We start from the raw sequence: 18473 nt of genomic DNA, 5'->3' as shown, positions 1-18473 counted from the left end.
AATCAAAGTAAAGTCTCAATTCAATTTAAACACCCTTGGACTCATATGACCAACATGCATATAAATTTAAAATCATTAATTCTTACGTGATTTAAAGATAAAAGACATAGATGAATGAAAACCTCAACAATAATAAAAAGAACAAAGAAATTAATTGATCTAACCTCAGAATCCAATTAAGAAATTACAATGGAATCAACCCAAGAAGTTTAGAACTCCATGAATGCAAAATAAAAATAGAAGAATGGAGAGAGAGAAAGGAAACGAAATTAGGCCCCCCTAAGGGTTCCAAAACTTCGAAGTCTCGAGCTTGTTCCTTTCTGCTTCCCCCTTGGTCTCTTTATATAGAATTTGGACTAGGCTTTTCTGTTGCTAAAATCTCTCAAATATCTTTTAAAATAAAGATAAAGATAAATATTCAAAGGTATTTAGAGAGATATAAACTATTTGACGAATATAGTTGGTTAATAATTTATGATATAATTAAATAAATAAATTATTTAAAGATATCTGATAAATTATCACCAAATAGTATTTGCATTAATTTTCTCAATAAGCCATTTTTAATCATGTAGTCCAAATTTTGTAGAGACATCAAAAAATATCAATATTTGCAGTTAAACCCCTCTTGTTCGACTAGTCTTTGACCAGATTTGAATATTTGACCAGAGTTGACTGTTTGACCAGGTTTGACCAGTTTGACTATGCAATAGTAGACTGACACGTGGTAGCTCCTTCTCTATCCAGAATTAGGGTTTCACTCTCACACTCTTCTCCAACAAAGTTGCTACGTGATGACGGTTGCGACTGCCGTTTTTTGGCGACGAAGGCGCAGTGGTGGAGGCGCAGATCTGTGTTGAAGAATGCAGTGCAAATGCGGTGCTGGTCCAGGTGCGTGAAGCTCCCATGGTGCGCGTCTTCTCTCCTATGGCTCGCGGTGGCTTGGATTCAAGGCTGCAATGGTTCTAGCTCGCGTTTTCTATGGTGGTTTGCAGGTGCGAAGGTGGATGTTGGTGGTGCGTTCGCTGCTGTTTCGAATGCAGGTGCTAATGGCGGCTCACGGTGGTGTGGAAGAAGATGGTGGTGGCTGCTGCGTTTCACCGGCGAGAAGGATGGAGGGGAGCTGCCATGGCTGCTGGTACGGGAAGAAGAAGACTAAACTGTGGTGGCTGGACTTAGTGCAGGCGGCGGCCACGGGTCGTGCTGGTGATTGCTCCGGCGAGAGTGGCGGCTGCCGTGGAGATGAAGATGATGATGATGTGGTAGTGTATGGTTGGCCAGTTCAGTTCAGTTCAGTTCATAACACGTGTCATCATGTGGTTGGACAAATTTGAAAGTTAAGGATTGCCACATGGCATGATCTGAGTGAGTTGGGTTTAAGTGGTAGGAGGGGGTGTAAATAGACATATTAGGGGGTGCAGAATAGGTTTTTGGTGAGACCCATTTAGAAAGAGGAGAGTGTATAAGTAAAAATTGGGGTGCATAAGTGATTTCTCCAGAACTTGCTAATTCCAGCCTTATTTAAAGGTGTTCTGTAACTTCAATCAATTTATTTTCTCCTCTTGAATGAGCTTAATATTAACTTCAGCTACATCAACAAACGTTAAAATATCCAAAAATAATTTATGCAGCTAAAAATCACTTTTTAAGACATTTTTATCACACAAGCTCAAATAGCCTAATTATCAGAACTGTCAATTAAATCACTCTTTAAGCACACAAGTTTTGATCCTGGTACCAAGTCTTTAGTGAATTCTATTTCTCTTTGTGGAGGTAACCTTGGAACATCCTCAAGGAAAATATCAAGATACTCATAAACAACAAGAAACTAATTAATGTATGGAATTTCCTTGACTTTTAAAGAAGTTAAGATCATGTATACTCACCAGTGCAGTGAGGGCTTTTGGCCCCGGTTTTAGAACCGAGGCATATTGGGGTGAGGCTATCACCCGAGGCCATAAAGTCTCTTTTCTGCCTCGGGTCTAGGAGAACTGAAGCCATAGGTGTTCAATATTTTTTTTTTAAAAATTCGCAGGACCTTTGGCCTCGGTTATGGTAAGAACCGAGGCCTATTCTGCTATTTTTTTTTAAATAAATTTTCTGTTTTATTGTGACTCCCACATTTAAACCTGCACATTTTTCATAGAACAACACAAACCAAAACAAAATATAAGCTTATTCACCAAAGTTCTAATATTTGGAATCATCTTTAGAATTTAAAATATCTATACTTATTAGATTAATCATTGAACAATTCATAAAAAGGATGAAAATTTCCAGTACACTATTTTTATATACCATTTAGGCACATAGAACATATGCACGCTTTTTTTATTTTTCAAGAAATAGCAGTCCAAATATTCTTTCCTAATAGAAGGAAGAGTACCTTAACCAATAAATAATTAGTACACAACATAAATTAAAGGTTATTCTAAGTTAAATGAAAATTCACTACAACATTATTAAACTATTTTTAATATCTGTTAGTGACCATGAGAATGGGGAAAGGGGAATTGAACGCAATTACTATACCATTGTCTGGATACTCTATATTAGAACATAGAAAAATTTAATTATTTGTGAAGTGAATGGTACAATAACAAACTCAATGTATGATGAAATTAGTAATCATTCCCTCCTCTGTCTCCAAAATTGGGGGATTGGAAGGAATGAAATATGAACTTCACAAGGTTCCGATCAAATCGATTCCATTATATACTAAACAATCTAAACAATGGAAACTAATATCGTTCTATTCTACACTATTTCCCTCTGTTCTGTCAATCCAAACACAGCCTAGATAGCTAGTTTATACTGTACATATAACAATTTAACAAAGAGACTGAAGTCCATACCTGGCTAATAACAGTCAAATCTACCTTTTCTTTTGGCCCATTGATGCATATATCAAGAAGATCAAACTTGAATGCAGAAAGCACACCAAATGAATCACACAAAAAAAATACAAAAATAAATTTAAGAGTTAAACTTGTGAGTACCCCAATATGTCATTGGCCTTGCTGAACAAAAGGGCAGCAACAGGCACATTCTGGGCTTCCTTCCCCATTCCAACAGCTTGAGCACCCTGAAATTACAGAAACATTACATCCAAATCGTCGTGTATGCGTTTTCTGAGCATAATTGGGAATCGAAAATGACGTAATCTTGAGAAAGTGTACTTGACCGGGGAAGAGGAACAAAGTGGAGGGTTTGTAATCGGCGTACCCCAATATGTCATTGGCCTTGTTGAACAAAAGGGCAGCAACAGGCACATTTTGGGCTTCCTTCCCCATTCCAACAGCATGAGCACCCTAAAATTATAGAAACATTACATCCAAACCGTCATGTATGCATTTTTTGAGCATAATTGGGAATCGGAAATGACACAGTTTTGAGAAAGTGTACCTGACCGGGGAAGAGGAATGAAATGGAGGGTTTGTAATCGGCGAACAGAGTTTGGTGAACGAAAGGCTGAGATCAGGTGGAAACACTGAATTGGAGGTGCAGCACCAGCAAAGGCAATGCCACGACGGTGGCCGGAGGATCGTGGTGGCAGCGACAAAGGAGGGTGGTGGCAGCGACGGTGGCAGGGAGAGAGACGAAAGAGTGACGCGATGATGACAAGAGGTGCAACACAAAGAGGGTTTGCGTTCACCTTCGCCTTCGCGTGGTTGTAGTGGTCGGAGATGGCCAGAGGTGGTCAGAGCTCTGGTGGCAACAGTAGAGAGAGAGAGAGAGAGGAAAGAGTAGCAGAGGCGCGGGGAAGAAGAATGGGGTTCACGAAATTGAAACCCTAAATACACCCTATGGCTTCGGTTCCTTTAACAACCGAAGCCATATACCCCTTTTTGGCATCAGGTCTTGTTGGACCGAGGCTAAACACCTAACGGCTAGTTCACTTTTTCAAAAATGCAGTCCCTTTTTGGCTTCGGGTCTTGTTGGACCGAGGCATATAGTTCTCTTTGGCATCGGTTTTAGGCGAACCGAGGCCCATAGCTCTCTTTGGCTTCGGGTGTTAGCTAAACCGAGACATAAAACTTGGCTAGAATTGCAAAAATGCCACCGCGCCATTATATGCTTCGGTTCCAGGCCAACCGAGGCATATAAGGCGAGGTAAAAAGGAAATTCTGCACTGGTGACTTGAGATCCTTTTGGGATTTCGTTGTGATTGGTAGTACACTCTTTTAATTCTTTTGAGTCAAAAACTTCACCTATGTGTGATTCAAAAATTTAAGTCTTATCATGACAGTTTAGGAGAACATGGTTGGAAGATAACTAGTCCACTCCAAGAACAATATCCAAATGAGACAAGGGTAGACATATAATATTTATAGAAAAATTTCTATTTCCTATACAAATATGACAATTGGTACATGCAAGTGAAGTGGTGACTGGAACATTGGTAGGAGTAGACACAGTTAAATCATATGGCAATAAAGAGACAGGTAACTTTAAATGTTTGACATATTCATGTGATATGAAAGAATGAGTAGCACCTGAATCATATAATACATTAACGAGGTGACCGTTTATGATGCATTTACCTTGGATTAGATCTTCAGATTGAACAACTTCAGTACCATTCATCGTGAAGACTCTTCTGGTTGTCTTTGGTCTTCCAAGTTGATTCTTTCCTCCATTGTTGCTTCCCCTATTTCCTTGCTCCTTAATTACTTCTTTACATTCATTACGATAATGATCCAACTTCCTACAATTGAAGCAAGTTACAGTCTTTGTGGTGCAATTTCTTGACAGATGATGTCCTCCACAGTGGAAACATTTGATATGGTTAATTATGCCTGAATTATTGGCAAGAGAGGAATGTCTTTGTCCTGAATAATTCCACGAAGTATGATATGGACGTTGGTGGGGTTTCTTATTATTGAAATCATTTCTTTTATGCCTAAATGGCCCTGCTTGCCTCCACTGAGTTTGCCTTGCTTTAGTATCATCCTCATAAATCCTACAACGGTTTACAAGAGTAGGAAAGGAAAAAATTTCTAAATAACCAACTGCTTGTTTAATATCAGGTCTCAGTCCATTTTCAAACTTTGAACAACGGGAACGTTAATCAACACTATCATGAAAGTAAGGACAAAATTTTGACAACTCGTCAAACTTTGTTGCATATTCTCTTACAAACATGATTCCTTAATGAAGATTAAAGAATTCAACCTCCTTCCTCCTTCGAGAAAGTTTTGTTTGAAGACTTCCCAAGTAATTTGTCTCCCTTCATCCTCCAATTGTTGTTTCGTAAATCTTCACCAATTTTCAGCTTCTTCAATGAGCATAAAAGTAGCAAATGTGACTTTATTTGCATCCGCACACGTCATTACGATGAAAATTTTCTCAATTTCTACTATCCATGATTGAGCACCTTCAGGATTAAATTCTCCTTTAAATTTTTGTGGATTGTTCCCACGAAAGGTTTGTAATCCTTGATTTTCCATGGGTTCAACATTTTGTTTTCGACTCATATTTTCCAGGACAACTGTCATTCTTTCCAATAATTCATTGGTAATGTTTGGTCCGTTATCCATCTTTTCCTGAAAGAATGAACAATTTCCTTAGTTTTCTTAGTTTTTTTTAACTATTGCTAAAACTTATCCTGACTAAAGCATTAATTGTTGTTATTACTTACTTTTATTAGTCTACTTATTAATAGAGACTACAAACATGGAAAACACCATACCCAAGGTCTTGACAAAAGGAACTGCTCTGGTACCACTAAATGTGACGCTCCGAATACTATATTAAATAATTAATATTTGACAAAAAGATGGAATTACTTCTTTTTTTTTTACAATAAGATTTTCCTTGAGAGGATACCAACAATAACATAGATTCATATTCATATATAGGCCCATAAAAGAGATATATACTCACTACCTAACTTCGGCGATGTCGAGCATGTATCAGATAGTCCCAAATTTGGCCTATGAATATCCTAGTCCAGTGCGCCATTATGAACTATCCAGATATTCACCTACTTGGTAAAACTTCCTTAGACCCCACCATGGTCCTTGCCTTTCATCCCACAGTGTACCAAACTGTGACTTCCCAAATAAAAATACTCTAACACTGGTTTAATCCCAACTTATTGAAACCAGACTTAATTGACACAATCTTGGATATTTTCAAAGGTCATAAAATGTGATGACTATCAAATCATGTCATTGTATAAACTATACACAAAAAATATAAAATAAAATAAAATCTACATGTAATTTTCTTCTATCCAAGCTAACTAAATAAAATAATATTTACTTTTACTCTACATTCATTTATTATTTTTTTTAATTATAAAATAATGATAAAATAAGAATCAAAGCAAGAATTTTAAATAAATAATTAGATATAGATTATAATGTTATAAATAAATATAATAATAAAAGTATAAATTAAACAGCACCAATGCGTAACTGGATATATATTAAATGAAATAAATAAAAAGGACTAGTTCATAACTAAAGATAAATTAAATAAAATAAATAAACAGGACCAATGCATAACTAGAGATTAAATAAAATAAATAAACATGACCAATACATAACTGGAGATTAAATAAAATAAATAATCAGGACTAGTGCATAATTGGAGATTAAATAAAATAAATGAACAGGACCAGTGCATAATTGGAGATAAATTAAATAAAATAAATAAACAAGATCAGTGCATAACTGGAGATTAAATAAAATAAATAAACAGAACCAGTGCATGACTGGAGATTAAATAAAATAAATAATCAGGACCAATGCATAACTGGAGATTAAATAAAATAAATAAACAGGATTAGTGCATAACTAGAGATAAATAAAATAAAATAAATAAATAGGACATGTGCATAACTGGAGATAAAATAAATAAACAAGACCAGTGCATAATTGAAGATTAAATAAAATAAATAAATAGGACTTGTGCATAACTGAAGATTAAATAAAATAAATATAAGAGGATAATAAATGAAACAATTTAAATGAAAGTAAATAGAATAATATATGAGTCAAAATAAATAAAAGATTAATATAAAACCCATGAGTTTATCAAGATTAATATAAAAAGAGCTTAACCTCACTCCCTCTTACCTTATTGATTGAAGGACACACTATTAATATTTGAAGAGGACTAGGGTCTCTTTGAATCTTTGCTCTAAACTTTCTCTCTCTATTTTCTCTTTCTCTCTCTCCTTTTCTTTCTCCGTCTTTCTCCTTTTTCTCTCTCTCTCTCCTTTCATTCTTTCTTTCTTTCTTTCTCTCCTTTATTTCTCACTCTCTTACTTTCTTACATAACTCACCTTCACTCTTTCTACATTTCTTCCATGTATTTATAGGTTAGGATAAGATTCCTTTCATTAATGAAAGGTAAGCCAAAGTTTTCCAAAGTAATTCATGTAATACATGTGGATGAAGTAATCTTAGGTTATCTTTCTTTCATCATCCATTTCTTTCATCCATTTACAAGTCATGCAAGTGCCAACTTGTCTAAGTAATGAATGGATGCATTAAATGTAAGGTTATCACTTCTAATTATTCTTATCTTCCATGTATTGAGATAAAACTCTTTTAAATCTCCTTATCTTCTTTCTTTTCCTTTTATTTCTTTTATTTTCTTTGTTTTTCTTTTTCTTTTCTTTTTTTTTCTATTTTTTCTTCTTCTTATCTTCTCTCCTTATCTCCTTATCTCTTCAGAAGATTTTTTTAATACACACACCTATTTAATAATATTTTAATTAATATATTTTTACCTAATATTTTTTTAATATATATATATACATATTTTTTGGTTTCTTCTTATTGTTATTTTCAATAAGAAAAAACTACATCATGATAAAATATATTTTTAATTTTTAAACTATAGTTAGATAAAATATGAAACATTAGTAAAAACATATGATTTTCTAATTGTTTTATTTAAAATAAATAATACAGTTTATTAAAAGTAGGGATGTTACAAATAAACTACATTTCCCACAATAAAAAACAATGACACTAAAAGAATGACCAATTTTAACAACAATAAATAATTAGTCACTATAGTGACAAATTTAGAAACCAATTCATAAATGAAAAATTATTGGTAATTAAAATAGTTTCTAAATTTGTGATTATAGTTAATTGGTTTCTAAATCAGTCACTAACACTAATTACCAAGGTTTTGGCTACCAAAGAAATTGGTGTCTAAATTTGTCTTTAAATTGAGTTTATAATTTAATTACGCATAATATTTTAAAGATATTTCATTTAAGTGTTTGCTAGAAAATTTAATGAATTTTGAAAAGAATTCAACCAACAATTTTAAGTGATGATATTTAAATTAAAGAAACAATTATAAGAATTTAAATTTATTAGATTCTATATTAAAAATAATTCATTGGTGATAAACTTAGTTAATTAAACTAACGGGTTAACAAATAATTAAAATTGGCTTTAGAAGTAGACCTTGGATTTTCTTATTCTCTCTCTATTGACCAAGGTTGAACGCTTATGTAATCTTTTTCTCCACCATTTCTATTCACATCATCTTTTTTTCTTCATACACTCTTCCCTATTTAATTTTTTCCCTTAACTATAATGATTTCTTTATGCTCTTGTTCTATGATAATTCCTTCAAGTTGTCATCAAAGGCTAATAATGGAACCTCCAAGTTCACCTCTACACCTGTCAAGTCCACAATTGCTATTTCTTACAAAAAGGAAAACATTGCTTCACCAATTAGCATAAAACCTGTAAATGGAACCTCCAAGTTCACCACTCCACTTGTTAAACCCACAACAACTACTTCTTTCAAACGAGACAACATTGTTTCACCAATGAGCAATGACCTTCCAAGTTCACTGCTACACCTATTAACTTCACTACTGTTATTTCTTTCAGAAGGGATAATATTGTTACATCAGTGTGTTAGAAGATAGAAGAGAGAAAAGATAGAGCTCTCACACACACTCACATAGTGAACACTAGGTAAGCACATTAACTGATTGATATAATGTTTCTATAAAATTTTATTACTACAACAATCATTAAAGAGAACATAAACTATATTTATAGAGTTGAGTACATAATAACCAATTGTAAACTAATTAACTAACATAGTAACTGCTTGAATTAACTACATCACTTCCCCTTATTCAAGCCTAGGGTTTCATGATGCCTACATCATTTCTAAGCTATTCGAACCTCTCCTTCCTTAAAGGTTTGGTTAGAACATGTGCTATTTGTTGTTGAGTAGGACAATACTTGAGTTTAAGCTTCCCATTATTGACTTGTTCTCTTAGGAAGTGAAATCTAGCCTATGCTCCTACCATGTGATACTGGATTATTAGCTAGATTGATTGTTGGCTTGTTATCAACAAGTAGTTGTATAGGTTCTTTAACTTCTATAATCATTTCTATCAACACCGAATGAAGCCATAATACTTGACATGCAACGTAAGCACAACCTGCACATGAGGATAGTGCTACCATTTCCTATTTTTTAAAACACCATGATATTGGTGCTCCTATGAACTAAAACAGAAACCCACTTGTGCTTCTTCTATAACAACAAACACCACACCAATCAGAGGCTGAGTAGCTTGCTAACTCTGTTTGCACTTGATTATTCTTAGGAAACAATACTCCAAACCCAGTTGTTCCTTTCACATACCTGAGCACTCTTTTGGCAACAAGTAAATGCATTCTCGTTGGTTGATGCATATGCCTAATGATTACTCCTATTGCAAAGCAGATATATGGTCTATTATTGTAGAGATAGCTAAGTGAATCCACCATTTGTTTGAATAAAGTGTTGTCCACCTCTTCTTCTCCATTCTCTATTTCACTAGCCTTTACCTCTATTGGAGTGATTGTTGTATTGTAGTTCTCTATGCTAAATTTTTTCAACACTTCAATAGCATATTTATGTTGGTGTAGAATAATCCCTCTATCAGTCTCAAAAAATTCCATTCCCAAAAAAGAAAACTTCAACCTCCCTAAATCAGTCATTTCAAATTCGATCATCAAGGCGTTTTTAAACATTTCAATCTCAACCAGATTGCTTCCTGTTATCAACAAATCATCCACATAGATACACATTAGTAGCATATTCACACCATTCTTCAACTTCACATACACTCCACGCTTCATTGAACATTTCCAAAACTCATGCTTTATCATGAATGCATCTATCAAGTTGTTTCAAGCTTTAGGGGCTCGTTTTACACCATACAAGGCTTTTCTTAACCTATAAATTTTGTTCTCACTCCCTGTAACCTTAAACCCAGGAGGTTATGTCACATACACGTCTTCCTCAAGTCGACCATTTAAAAATGTTGATTTTAAATCCAATTGAAACATGGGCCACCCTTTACCACTGGCCAAGGGTACCACCAATCTTATAGTTTCAATTATGGCCACTAGAAAAAAAAACTTCTAAACAATCCAAACCTTTTTTCTATAGAAAACCTTTAGCAACCAGTCTTGCCTTCCCTTTATAAATCATTCCATTCAAATTTATTTTTAACTTGAATACCCATTTGACATCAATGGGTTTCTTATTTACGGGTAACTCTGTTAAAACTCATGTTTAGCTCTGCTCAATGGCCTGTAGTTCCTCCATCATTGCTTTTTTCTACAACTCTGGATTCAAACTTCTAGGTGATTAATAGGCTCAACTTCAGCAAGTAATGCAAAGTGCATTAAATCCTCTTCATTTAACACAGAGTTATCTAGAAAGATTTCAAATCCCACTATTGCCCTTGGTAATCTCCTCTATCTAGACTCCCTTTGCACCTACTGATGTTATTCTGGTGTTGTTTCACTGTCACCAGTATTTGCAAAATTTTCCATTTTCACCTCCTTCAATCATCATGGACACTCCCTACTTTTTACTATTGTTCTGAGTTGTCCGGTCCCAAGAATTTTCTTCATTCACAAACACATCTCCACTGATGCAAATTTCCTTGGTGATTGGATTATACAATCTATAAGCTCTAGTAAGATGATATCCCACTAACACCATGACCTTACTCTTATCTTCTAGCTTTTTTCTCCTAGAATCTAGGACATGTGCATAAAACACAAACCCAAACACCCTTAAATGATTCACAACTGGTTTCATGTCAAACTAGATTTCTTCTAGTACTTTATTTCCCAACTTCTTGGTGGGACATTTGTTTAGCACATATAATATAATTGACACTACCTCTCCCCAGAACTCACGTGGAAGCTTATTCTCTTTCAACATGCTTCTAGCTATATCAAGAATGGTTATGTTTCTCCTTTCTACAAGGCCATTGTGTTGTGGAGTGTATGGAGTTGTTACCTCATGTTGTATACCATTTTCTGTGAAGAAAGTTTCAAACTCATTTGATGTATACTCTCCACCTCCATTTGTTTGAAAGATTTTCAACCTTCTTCCCCTCTGTTTTTTCAGCAAACACTTTGAATTGTTTAAAGATTATGAACACATCACTCTTAGCTTTTAATAGATACAACCATATCATGCGACTATACTCATCTATGAATGAGACAAAATATCGATTTTATCCTACTAACAACACCTCAAATGGCCCATAGATATCTGAATACACAACATGAAGCACATCCTTTGCTCTCATGTGCATATGTGATTTAAAAGGGGTTCCACTGTTTTCCAACCAAGCATCCTTCACAAAACTAGTAACCATTTCTTCAACAACTAATTTTCTTAAACTCTGAAAATTAAGATGATCAAACCTCATGTTCCATAGCCAAGCAGTTTTGTTCACTGTTGTAGCAGTTAAACAATGACTTTCAATCTAATTAAACCTTGTCTGAAAGGTTCTGCTCTTGGAGAGTGGAGATTTCAGAATCTGCTTCTATTTTGAATCATATACTTTCAGCATATCATTTTTCATGCATACAGAAAAACCCTTTTCTATTAATTGCCCAACACTAAGCAGGTTGCATTTCATGCCTGGAACATACATCACACCTTCAATAACAGCCATAATTCTTCCATCTCTCTTGATTTTTACATCACCAATTCCACCAGCCTTAATTGTATTATGATATGCAAGTTTCACAACTCTCTTCTTGCTAGTATTAAGATTCAAAACCTAATTTTTATGCCCAATCATATGATTGCTACAGCCTGTGTTAAGAAACTAGTTTTCTGACCCAAATTCTTCATCTTGGGTAGTAACCATAATTATTACTGGTTTTTCTTCTTATTCCCCTTGAGCCACATGTGCTTCCAAGTCAAATTCCCTTTTTTACTTCCCTTTTCCATGCCAACAATCTACTGCATAATGTCTCCACTTCTCACAATTGTAACATTGAATCTTTCTTAAATCTTGCACTTTCTTTCCACCTCTTCCTCTGCCACAAAAACCACCTCTACTGGTTTTGTCAAAGAATTTTGATTTCCCTTCACCTGAGGCTTGATCTTGGTTGGCAGGTCGTCCTCCTTTACTGAACTTGGCACTATAATTGTTTTTATTCTATCTGCCATGAGAAGAATGACTTCTGTTCAACACCTGGGCCTTCAAGGCTTACTCATCCTTGGCCTTTTCAAAATCTTGTTCACCATTTTTAATTCATGAGCTTCAAGTGTTCCTTCAAGTTCTTCTATCTTCATCTTTTAAATATCCTTGCATTCTTCTATTGCTGCCACAACATAGTAAAACTTAGAGGATAATGTTCTTATCATCTTTTCAACCATTTGTTGATCCGTGATGGTTTCGCCGCAATTCCTCCTTGAATTCACTAGCAATTGCAGTTTATTGAAATATTTAGCCATTGTTTCTTGATCAGCCATAGACAATAGCTCGTATTGACTTCAAAAAGACTAGAGTTTCATGTTCTTAGTCCTTTTCGCACCTCCATATGCATTCTATAGGATGTCCGAGGCCTCCTTGGTTGTTCTTGCCTTGGATATTTTCTCAAAGTTCACCATATCCACACACTAATGAAGCAACCAACAAGGCTTGCAATCTTTCTTTTTGGTTACAACATCATCCTTTCCTCGAACCCTATCTCTAACAATTTGAAGAATTTCTTGACAACCAATAGTTAAATTCTTGCCATCAAGAACCACTACAAAAAAAGTCAAAATTATCTACAAATAATTACATATGGATTAATATCTATAGATAAATTAAGTTTTATATACGAATTTTACATACTATTTTTTTTCATATGTAAAATTTTACAAAAGGATTTTTTTCGTATGTAACAACAAACTAATTTTTTCTCCCATTTCCATATGTAAATTCTGTAAGTAAGTAAAGACTTCCTTCTCGTACGAAATTTACATACGGATTTCACATAAAAAAAATATTAAAAAATATTAATTTTTAAAACCTACTTTTATGGTGTTGCATTTATTTCTCAATTTCTTCACTCATATGCTCTCTCTCTGATTAAAGCTTAGATTGCTCATCTATGGTGATTTTTGTTGCTCATTGCCTTTCTCACGTTTGCTCTCTCTCGTTCACTGACCATCGATTGTTAGTGTTTACGAATCGGAGTCACTTGCTGTTGAGTGAATCCAATGAAAAATCAATTTGTAGTGTGTTTTACATTATTTTGTATTTGTTGTTGCATTTAACCCTTGTGTCATTTTCTCCTTGTGACCCTTTTTAGTTATTTGCAAGATGAAAATCCCCATTTCTGAAACCCTAGCTTGGTTTTTCTAAATCAAAGAGAGTAACTCAATTCTAAAGGTCTTCGCGCACTTGATAAGAGAATTTATTATGTATTTACATGTCAATGTTATAATCTGTGTGTTTCTCCGTCTCTATTTCTTTCTCTATGTTAATTGAGATGTAGATGTTAAATGTTGGGAAAGGGAACAAATCAGAACATAATAGAGTGGTGGTGGAAAAATTGAAGTTGATGGGGGAAGCCCCCATGTGACACAAATGTGTTGGTCCACGGAATTGTGGAGACAACCCTAGAGACTCATAAAAGAGATGAATTAGGGGATGTCTAGATGTAGATGCGTTACTGATGCACATTCGTCACAAGGGTTGAACAAATCAGGTCAATCTCTTGTTGTTCTTTTGGAGGCATTAATTGGATGTCTAACCTCATTCAATGCAGATAAGTGAAGTAGCCCATTTTGTTAAGCACCTAATTCATTTTAAACTAGAAGAGGTGCCAAGCGGTGCAAGTGGAAGCCACTAACTAACCGTTTCAGCAACATCCTTGGTCATGTGTTGACAACAGATTCATCAAAATGGAATAGCTAGCTAAATGCAAGGTTGGTGGAGAATTGGAGCTGGGAGGTGGCTGTTTTCGAGTGGTGCATATGGAAAACACTTCACTGGTTAAAATATTGCACCAGGAATTTGCATTTGGCAGCAGCCTCATTCGGTGCAGTTAGTACAACAAATTGTTTTTGGAGCATCTGACTTTTCCTAGCTTGATTTTTGAAGTGCAACCAGCTTTTATACACAATTCCATTCGGTGTACACAAGTACGTGTTGTGAGAAGTGTTGCAGGCATCATCAAGCAATTATCACAATTGCCAAATTGTGGTTCATGTGGTGGCAGTATCCAAGCGGCGCAGAGTAGAAACTTCAGCTAGCTCACGGTGTGCACGAAACTTTGTATTTTGGCAAACGAAAATAGTCCAAAAACTACAGTAAAACAGCCTCCAAGCCTACTGTCAAAACCACCAAAATTCACAATTCTGGTTCCTGTAGAGTGCAGATTCAGTGTAATAGATTTGGTGCAGTTATAGGACATGAAGCACTTTCTTTTTCAAGGGGTGACAACAACAATCCTTAATGGCTCAATCTAGCCACGATTCTTTCTTCCACTAGCCACAATTATGTCCCTTTCATTTTTAATTTTTTTGTACTATCTTATTTCTTAGTTCTTATAAAAGTTTTACTTCATTTTGTTGCGCTAGGACTTAACGAGAATTTTTGGCTTCTCTATTTTTGTTTTATAGGGGCTTATGCAACTTGTTCTTGAGTATGAGATGGTGAGGGAAGAGGTTCAAATGAAGAAAATTGAGGATGCAACAAGCCGTCAAATGACATTTTCGAAACCTCGAAATGGTCTTTTAAAGGAAACGAGCTATCTGTTCTTTATGATGCATGTCATAGTCTTCTCCCAAAACGGAAGGCTCTATGCGTTCTCAACTTTCGAGTACGTTTTCCTTCATTAGTCTGCTTAGGAAATACATTATTGCTTAAGGAAATGTATTCACATGTTACTACAAAAAAATTTGCATTTAACGGGGTTATTTAGCGAAGGTTAATATAACCTTAGCAATGGATTAACTTAACTGAGATTTTTAAAATCTCCGTTAAATTCCAAAGGTTTAGTATTAAACTTCTATAAAATAGTGTAGGATTTTAAAATCCCGTTAAATTTGTAGAGGTTTTAACCCTGGATAATATAAAAATAAACCTCCGTTAAAAATATTTTTTTTTGTAGTGTGTTGTACTTATTAGAAAAAAATGGAGATGGGCTGAATTGTTGGTTCTTTGTGCACTTTTGTATTGAGATTTGGTGATATTTGTACGAAAAAACAAATGAGTTGTTGTGGCTTTAATTGTGAAATTAAAAATTTTGCCAAATTATAAAATACACTTAACATATAAAATTAAAGATAAGAGATAAATGAAAATTATATATATTTACTTAACAATAACTGTGATTTGGCTCTTAGAAAAGTGTGGGAAAAGGAATGGGCATGTGGTGTTGGTGAGTTTAAAATGTTATTGCCTCATGCTTTTATTTCTCACAATTTCAAATTTGCTTAATGACCAAGAGCAACATTAGCTTCCACATGAAAGTTTAGTAGTAGTGTTGCTAATAGCCAAATGCTAACTTAAAAAATCCCTGAAGACTAGTTGCATATGAGAAGTGGTTTTGGTCCCTGAATGTGAAAACTACCATGATGGATGGATTCTAAATGAGATGGAAGAATATATGTAATTATATATGTAATTATATAATATGAGTATAAGGAGATGATATTTGCTCTGTAGGTATTTAACATTGATATTGATATTTTTTTAACGACGAGTTGAAATTTATTGTTTAAATTTAGTTATTTCTTATGTAACATTACGTATGAAATTTTTTCGTATGTAAAATTATTGATGTCTGTTTTACATACGAATTCTTTTTAGTACGTAATTTGTCAGAATTATTTAATTATTAAGGTTTTATGTACATATTTTGTCCGTATAAAAATTGAATTTTCTTTTGCAGTTAATGGAAAGATTGGCCAGAAAATTTCCTCCTCCATTTGTCATAGCACCACGTTCCTGAACCTTACTGCTACTGATACCGCTGTTAGAAGCCAAAAGAGAGAAAAGATAGAGCTGTCACACACACTCAAACAGTGAACAACAGGTAAGCACATTAACTAATTGATATAATGCTTCTGTAAAATTTTACTACAGCAACAACCATTACGTATAACAGAAACTCTATTTATAGAGTTGAGTACAGAATAACAAAATGTAAACTAACTAACATAGTAACTACTTGAATTAACTACATCACAATGAATAATATGCCTGTTGGATTAAGCACTACAAATAAAAAGAGATCTTCTCCAAGATCAATTAACTTTACGCCCATTAGGGAACTTAATAGGTTGACGCAAAAGCATACATTGACCCCATTAACTGAAAAGAAAAGGTACATGATTTCTAACATGTTAATTATAATTCTAAAGGAAATTTTTTGCTTTCGGTTTTTTTCTAGCTATTTTGCATCCTTTATTGAGTATGCAAATTTGTGAACTAGATTCCTGGTCCTTATGTATAGATGCATCAGTCAAGGAGCACTCACTCCTAATGATGTCAAAGAGTTGATTTCTTTGCTTCAGGTTTCCCCTATAAATGCAAGTGTTAATGCCAATAATTAAGGAAAGCAATTACATTATAATTACAGGATTTAATCGACATAAATCAATCAGAGCTACGCAACTAGGTTTGTACAGTTAATACTAATATTTGATATTCAGGCCCAAATTAGTGTACATAACTAATCTCATCTTCCTATTTATACATCCTCATGTGTATATATATTTCAAATTAGTGAAAATAGTGGGAACTTGGTTAATTATAATTACTTTTGTGAAATTCTTAATCAATTAATTAACGTCCTCCCTTTTCATGACAGCAGTGACCATGATATGTGTGTACCATTTACTGGAAGTAAGGCTTGGACTCGGTCTCTGGGAATTGTGGATGAATGGAGGCCATGGAACTGAAACGACAATGGGTATGCATTTATTAACATAATTAACAAAGTTCTTCAATTAACTATGATCCAGAATAGTAAATATGAACGTATAATTAACATAAACTATGTTCAATTATTTGAAATGGCATTACACATGTACTTGCAAAAGTACGAGAACATATTATTAACTGATCTTATTTTATTTTTTTGATGTAATTCTGAATTGGAATTACTTTTGATAAGTTTAAACTCATTTAACTATTAATTAACTCAAGAAACACAAATGGAAATAGATAAATTAACTCTCTTAGACATGGGTTTGGTGCAGCTTGATCATATGTGGTGTATCTTTGTTATGTTCTCTTTCGATTTGTGATTTAATTTCATGTGCTCAATTTAATGAATATGTGATATGTGTGGTCATTGTATCTTTACATTTTGTTTAGCTATGATCTTTGATGATGAAATTTATTTGTGTAGGTGTTGTTATGAATAGAAATTTCATTATTTAGTACCGTGAGTAATTTTTTATTTCACTAAATTTCGTTTTCATGTGTATTTGGTTACTTAATGAAAAATACAATGATTCATTAATGAGATTTTAGATAATTGTTAGTAATGGATTTCAAACCCTAAGCAGTAACGGGGTTTTCAAAACAACAAGCAGTAGTAAGGATTCTAAAAGCCCAGATAGTAACAAGATTTTCAAAAGCCTAGGCAGTAACATGGATTTTAAACCCTAGGCAATAACATTTGAAGACCCCCAAATAGTAACTAGGGTTCCAAATCCCAAACAGTAATTAGGGTTTCAAACCAAGTAGTAATGGAATTCCAAAAGCTCAAGCAATAGCAGAGGTTTTAAACCCCAGGCAATAACGTGTGTCTTGAAAACCCCAAACAGCAACTGGAAGTTCTAAAAACCCCTACTAATTTCTTAGCATAGCCCTTTGGTGCCTTCAATGCCAGTTTCTAGTGCCTATATTGCAAACCTCTAATAGTTCAACAAAAGGTGAGGTAATATGGAAATTGTTCGAAGGAAAAGTCGATTTGTTTAAACGTAGAAGGTTGTCAAACATGGTTTTCGAATAGTAAAATGTCTGAAACACGTTAAACACTTTTAAGTTCTAGATGATTAAGTTTTATGTTATTAATTTGTTGATTTTTATTTTATATTTAATCTCATTCTCTTTTATCTGTAATATTTATGTATATATAAAAGAATTATGTACTAATACCAATAATTTTTTTTTTAAATTAATTCTTCTAATAAAAATATTTAAATATTAAATTAATTTT

Source organism: Vigna unguiculata, chromosome 8 (assembly GCF_004118075.2).
Source record: "Vigna unguiculata cultivar IT97K-499-35 chromosome 8, ASM411807v1, whole genome shotgun sequence".
In the NCBI taxonomy this organism is placed as follows: Eukaryota; Viridiplantae; Streptophyta; class Magnoliopsida; order Fabales; family Fabaceae; genus Vigna; species Vigna unguiculata.
This window is presented reverse-complemented; position numbering follows the sequence as displayed.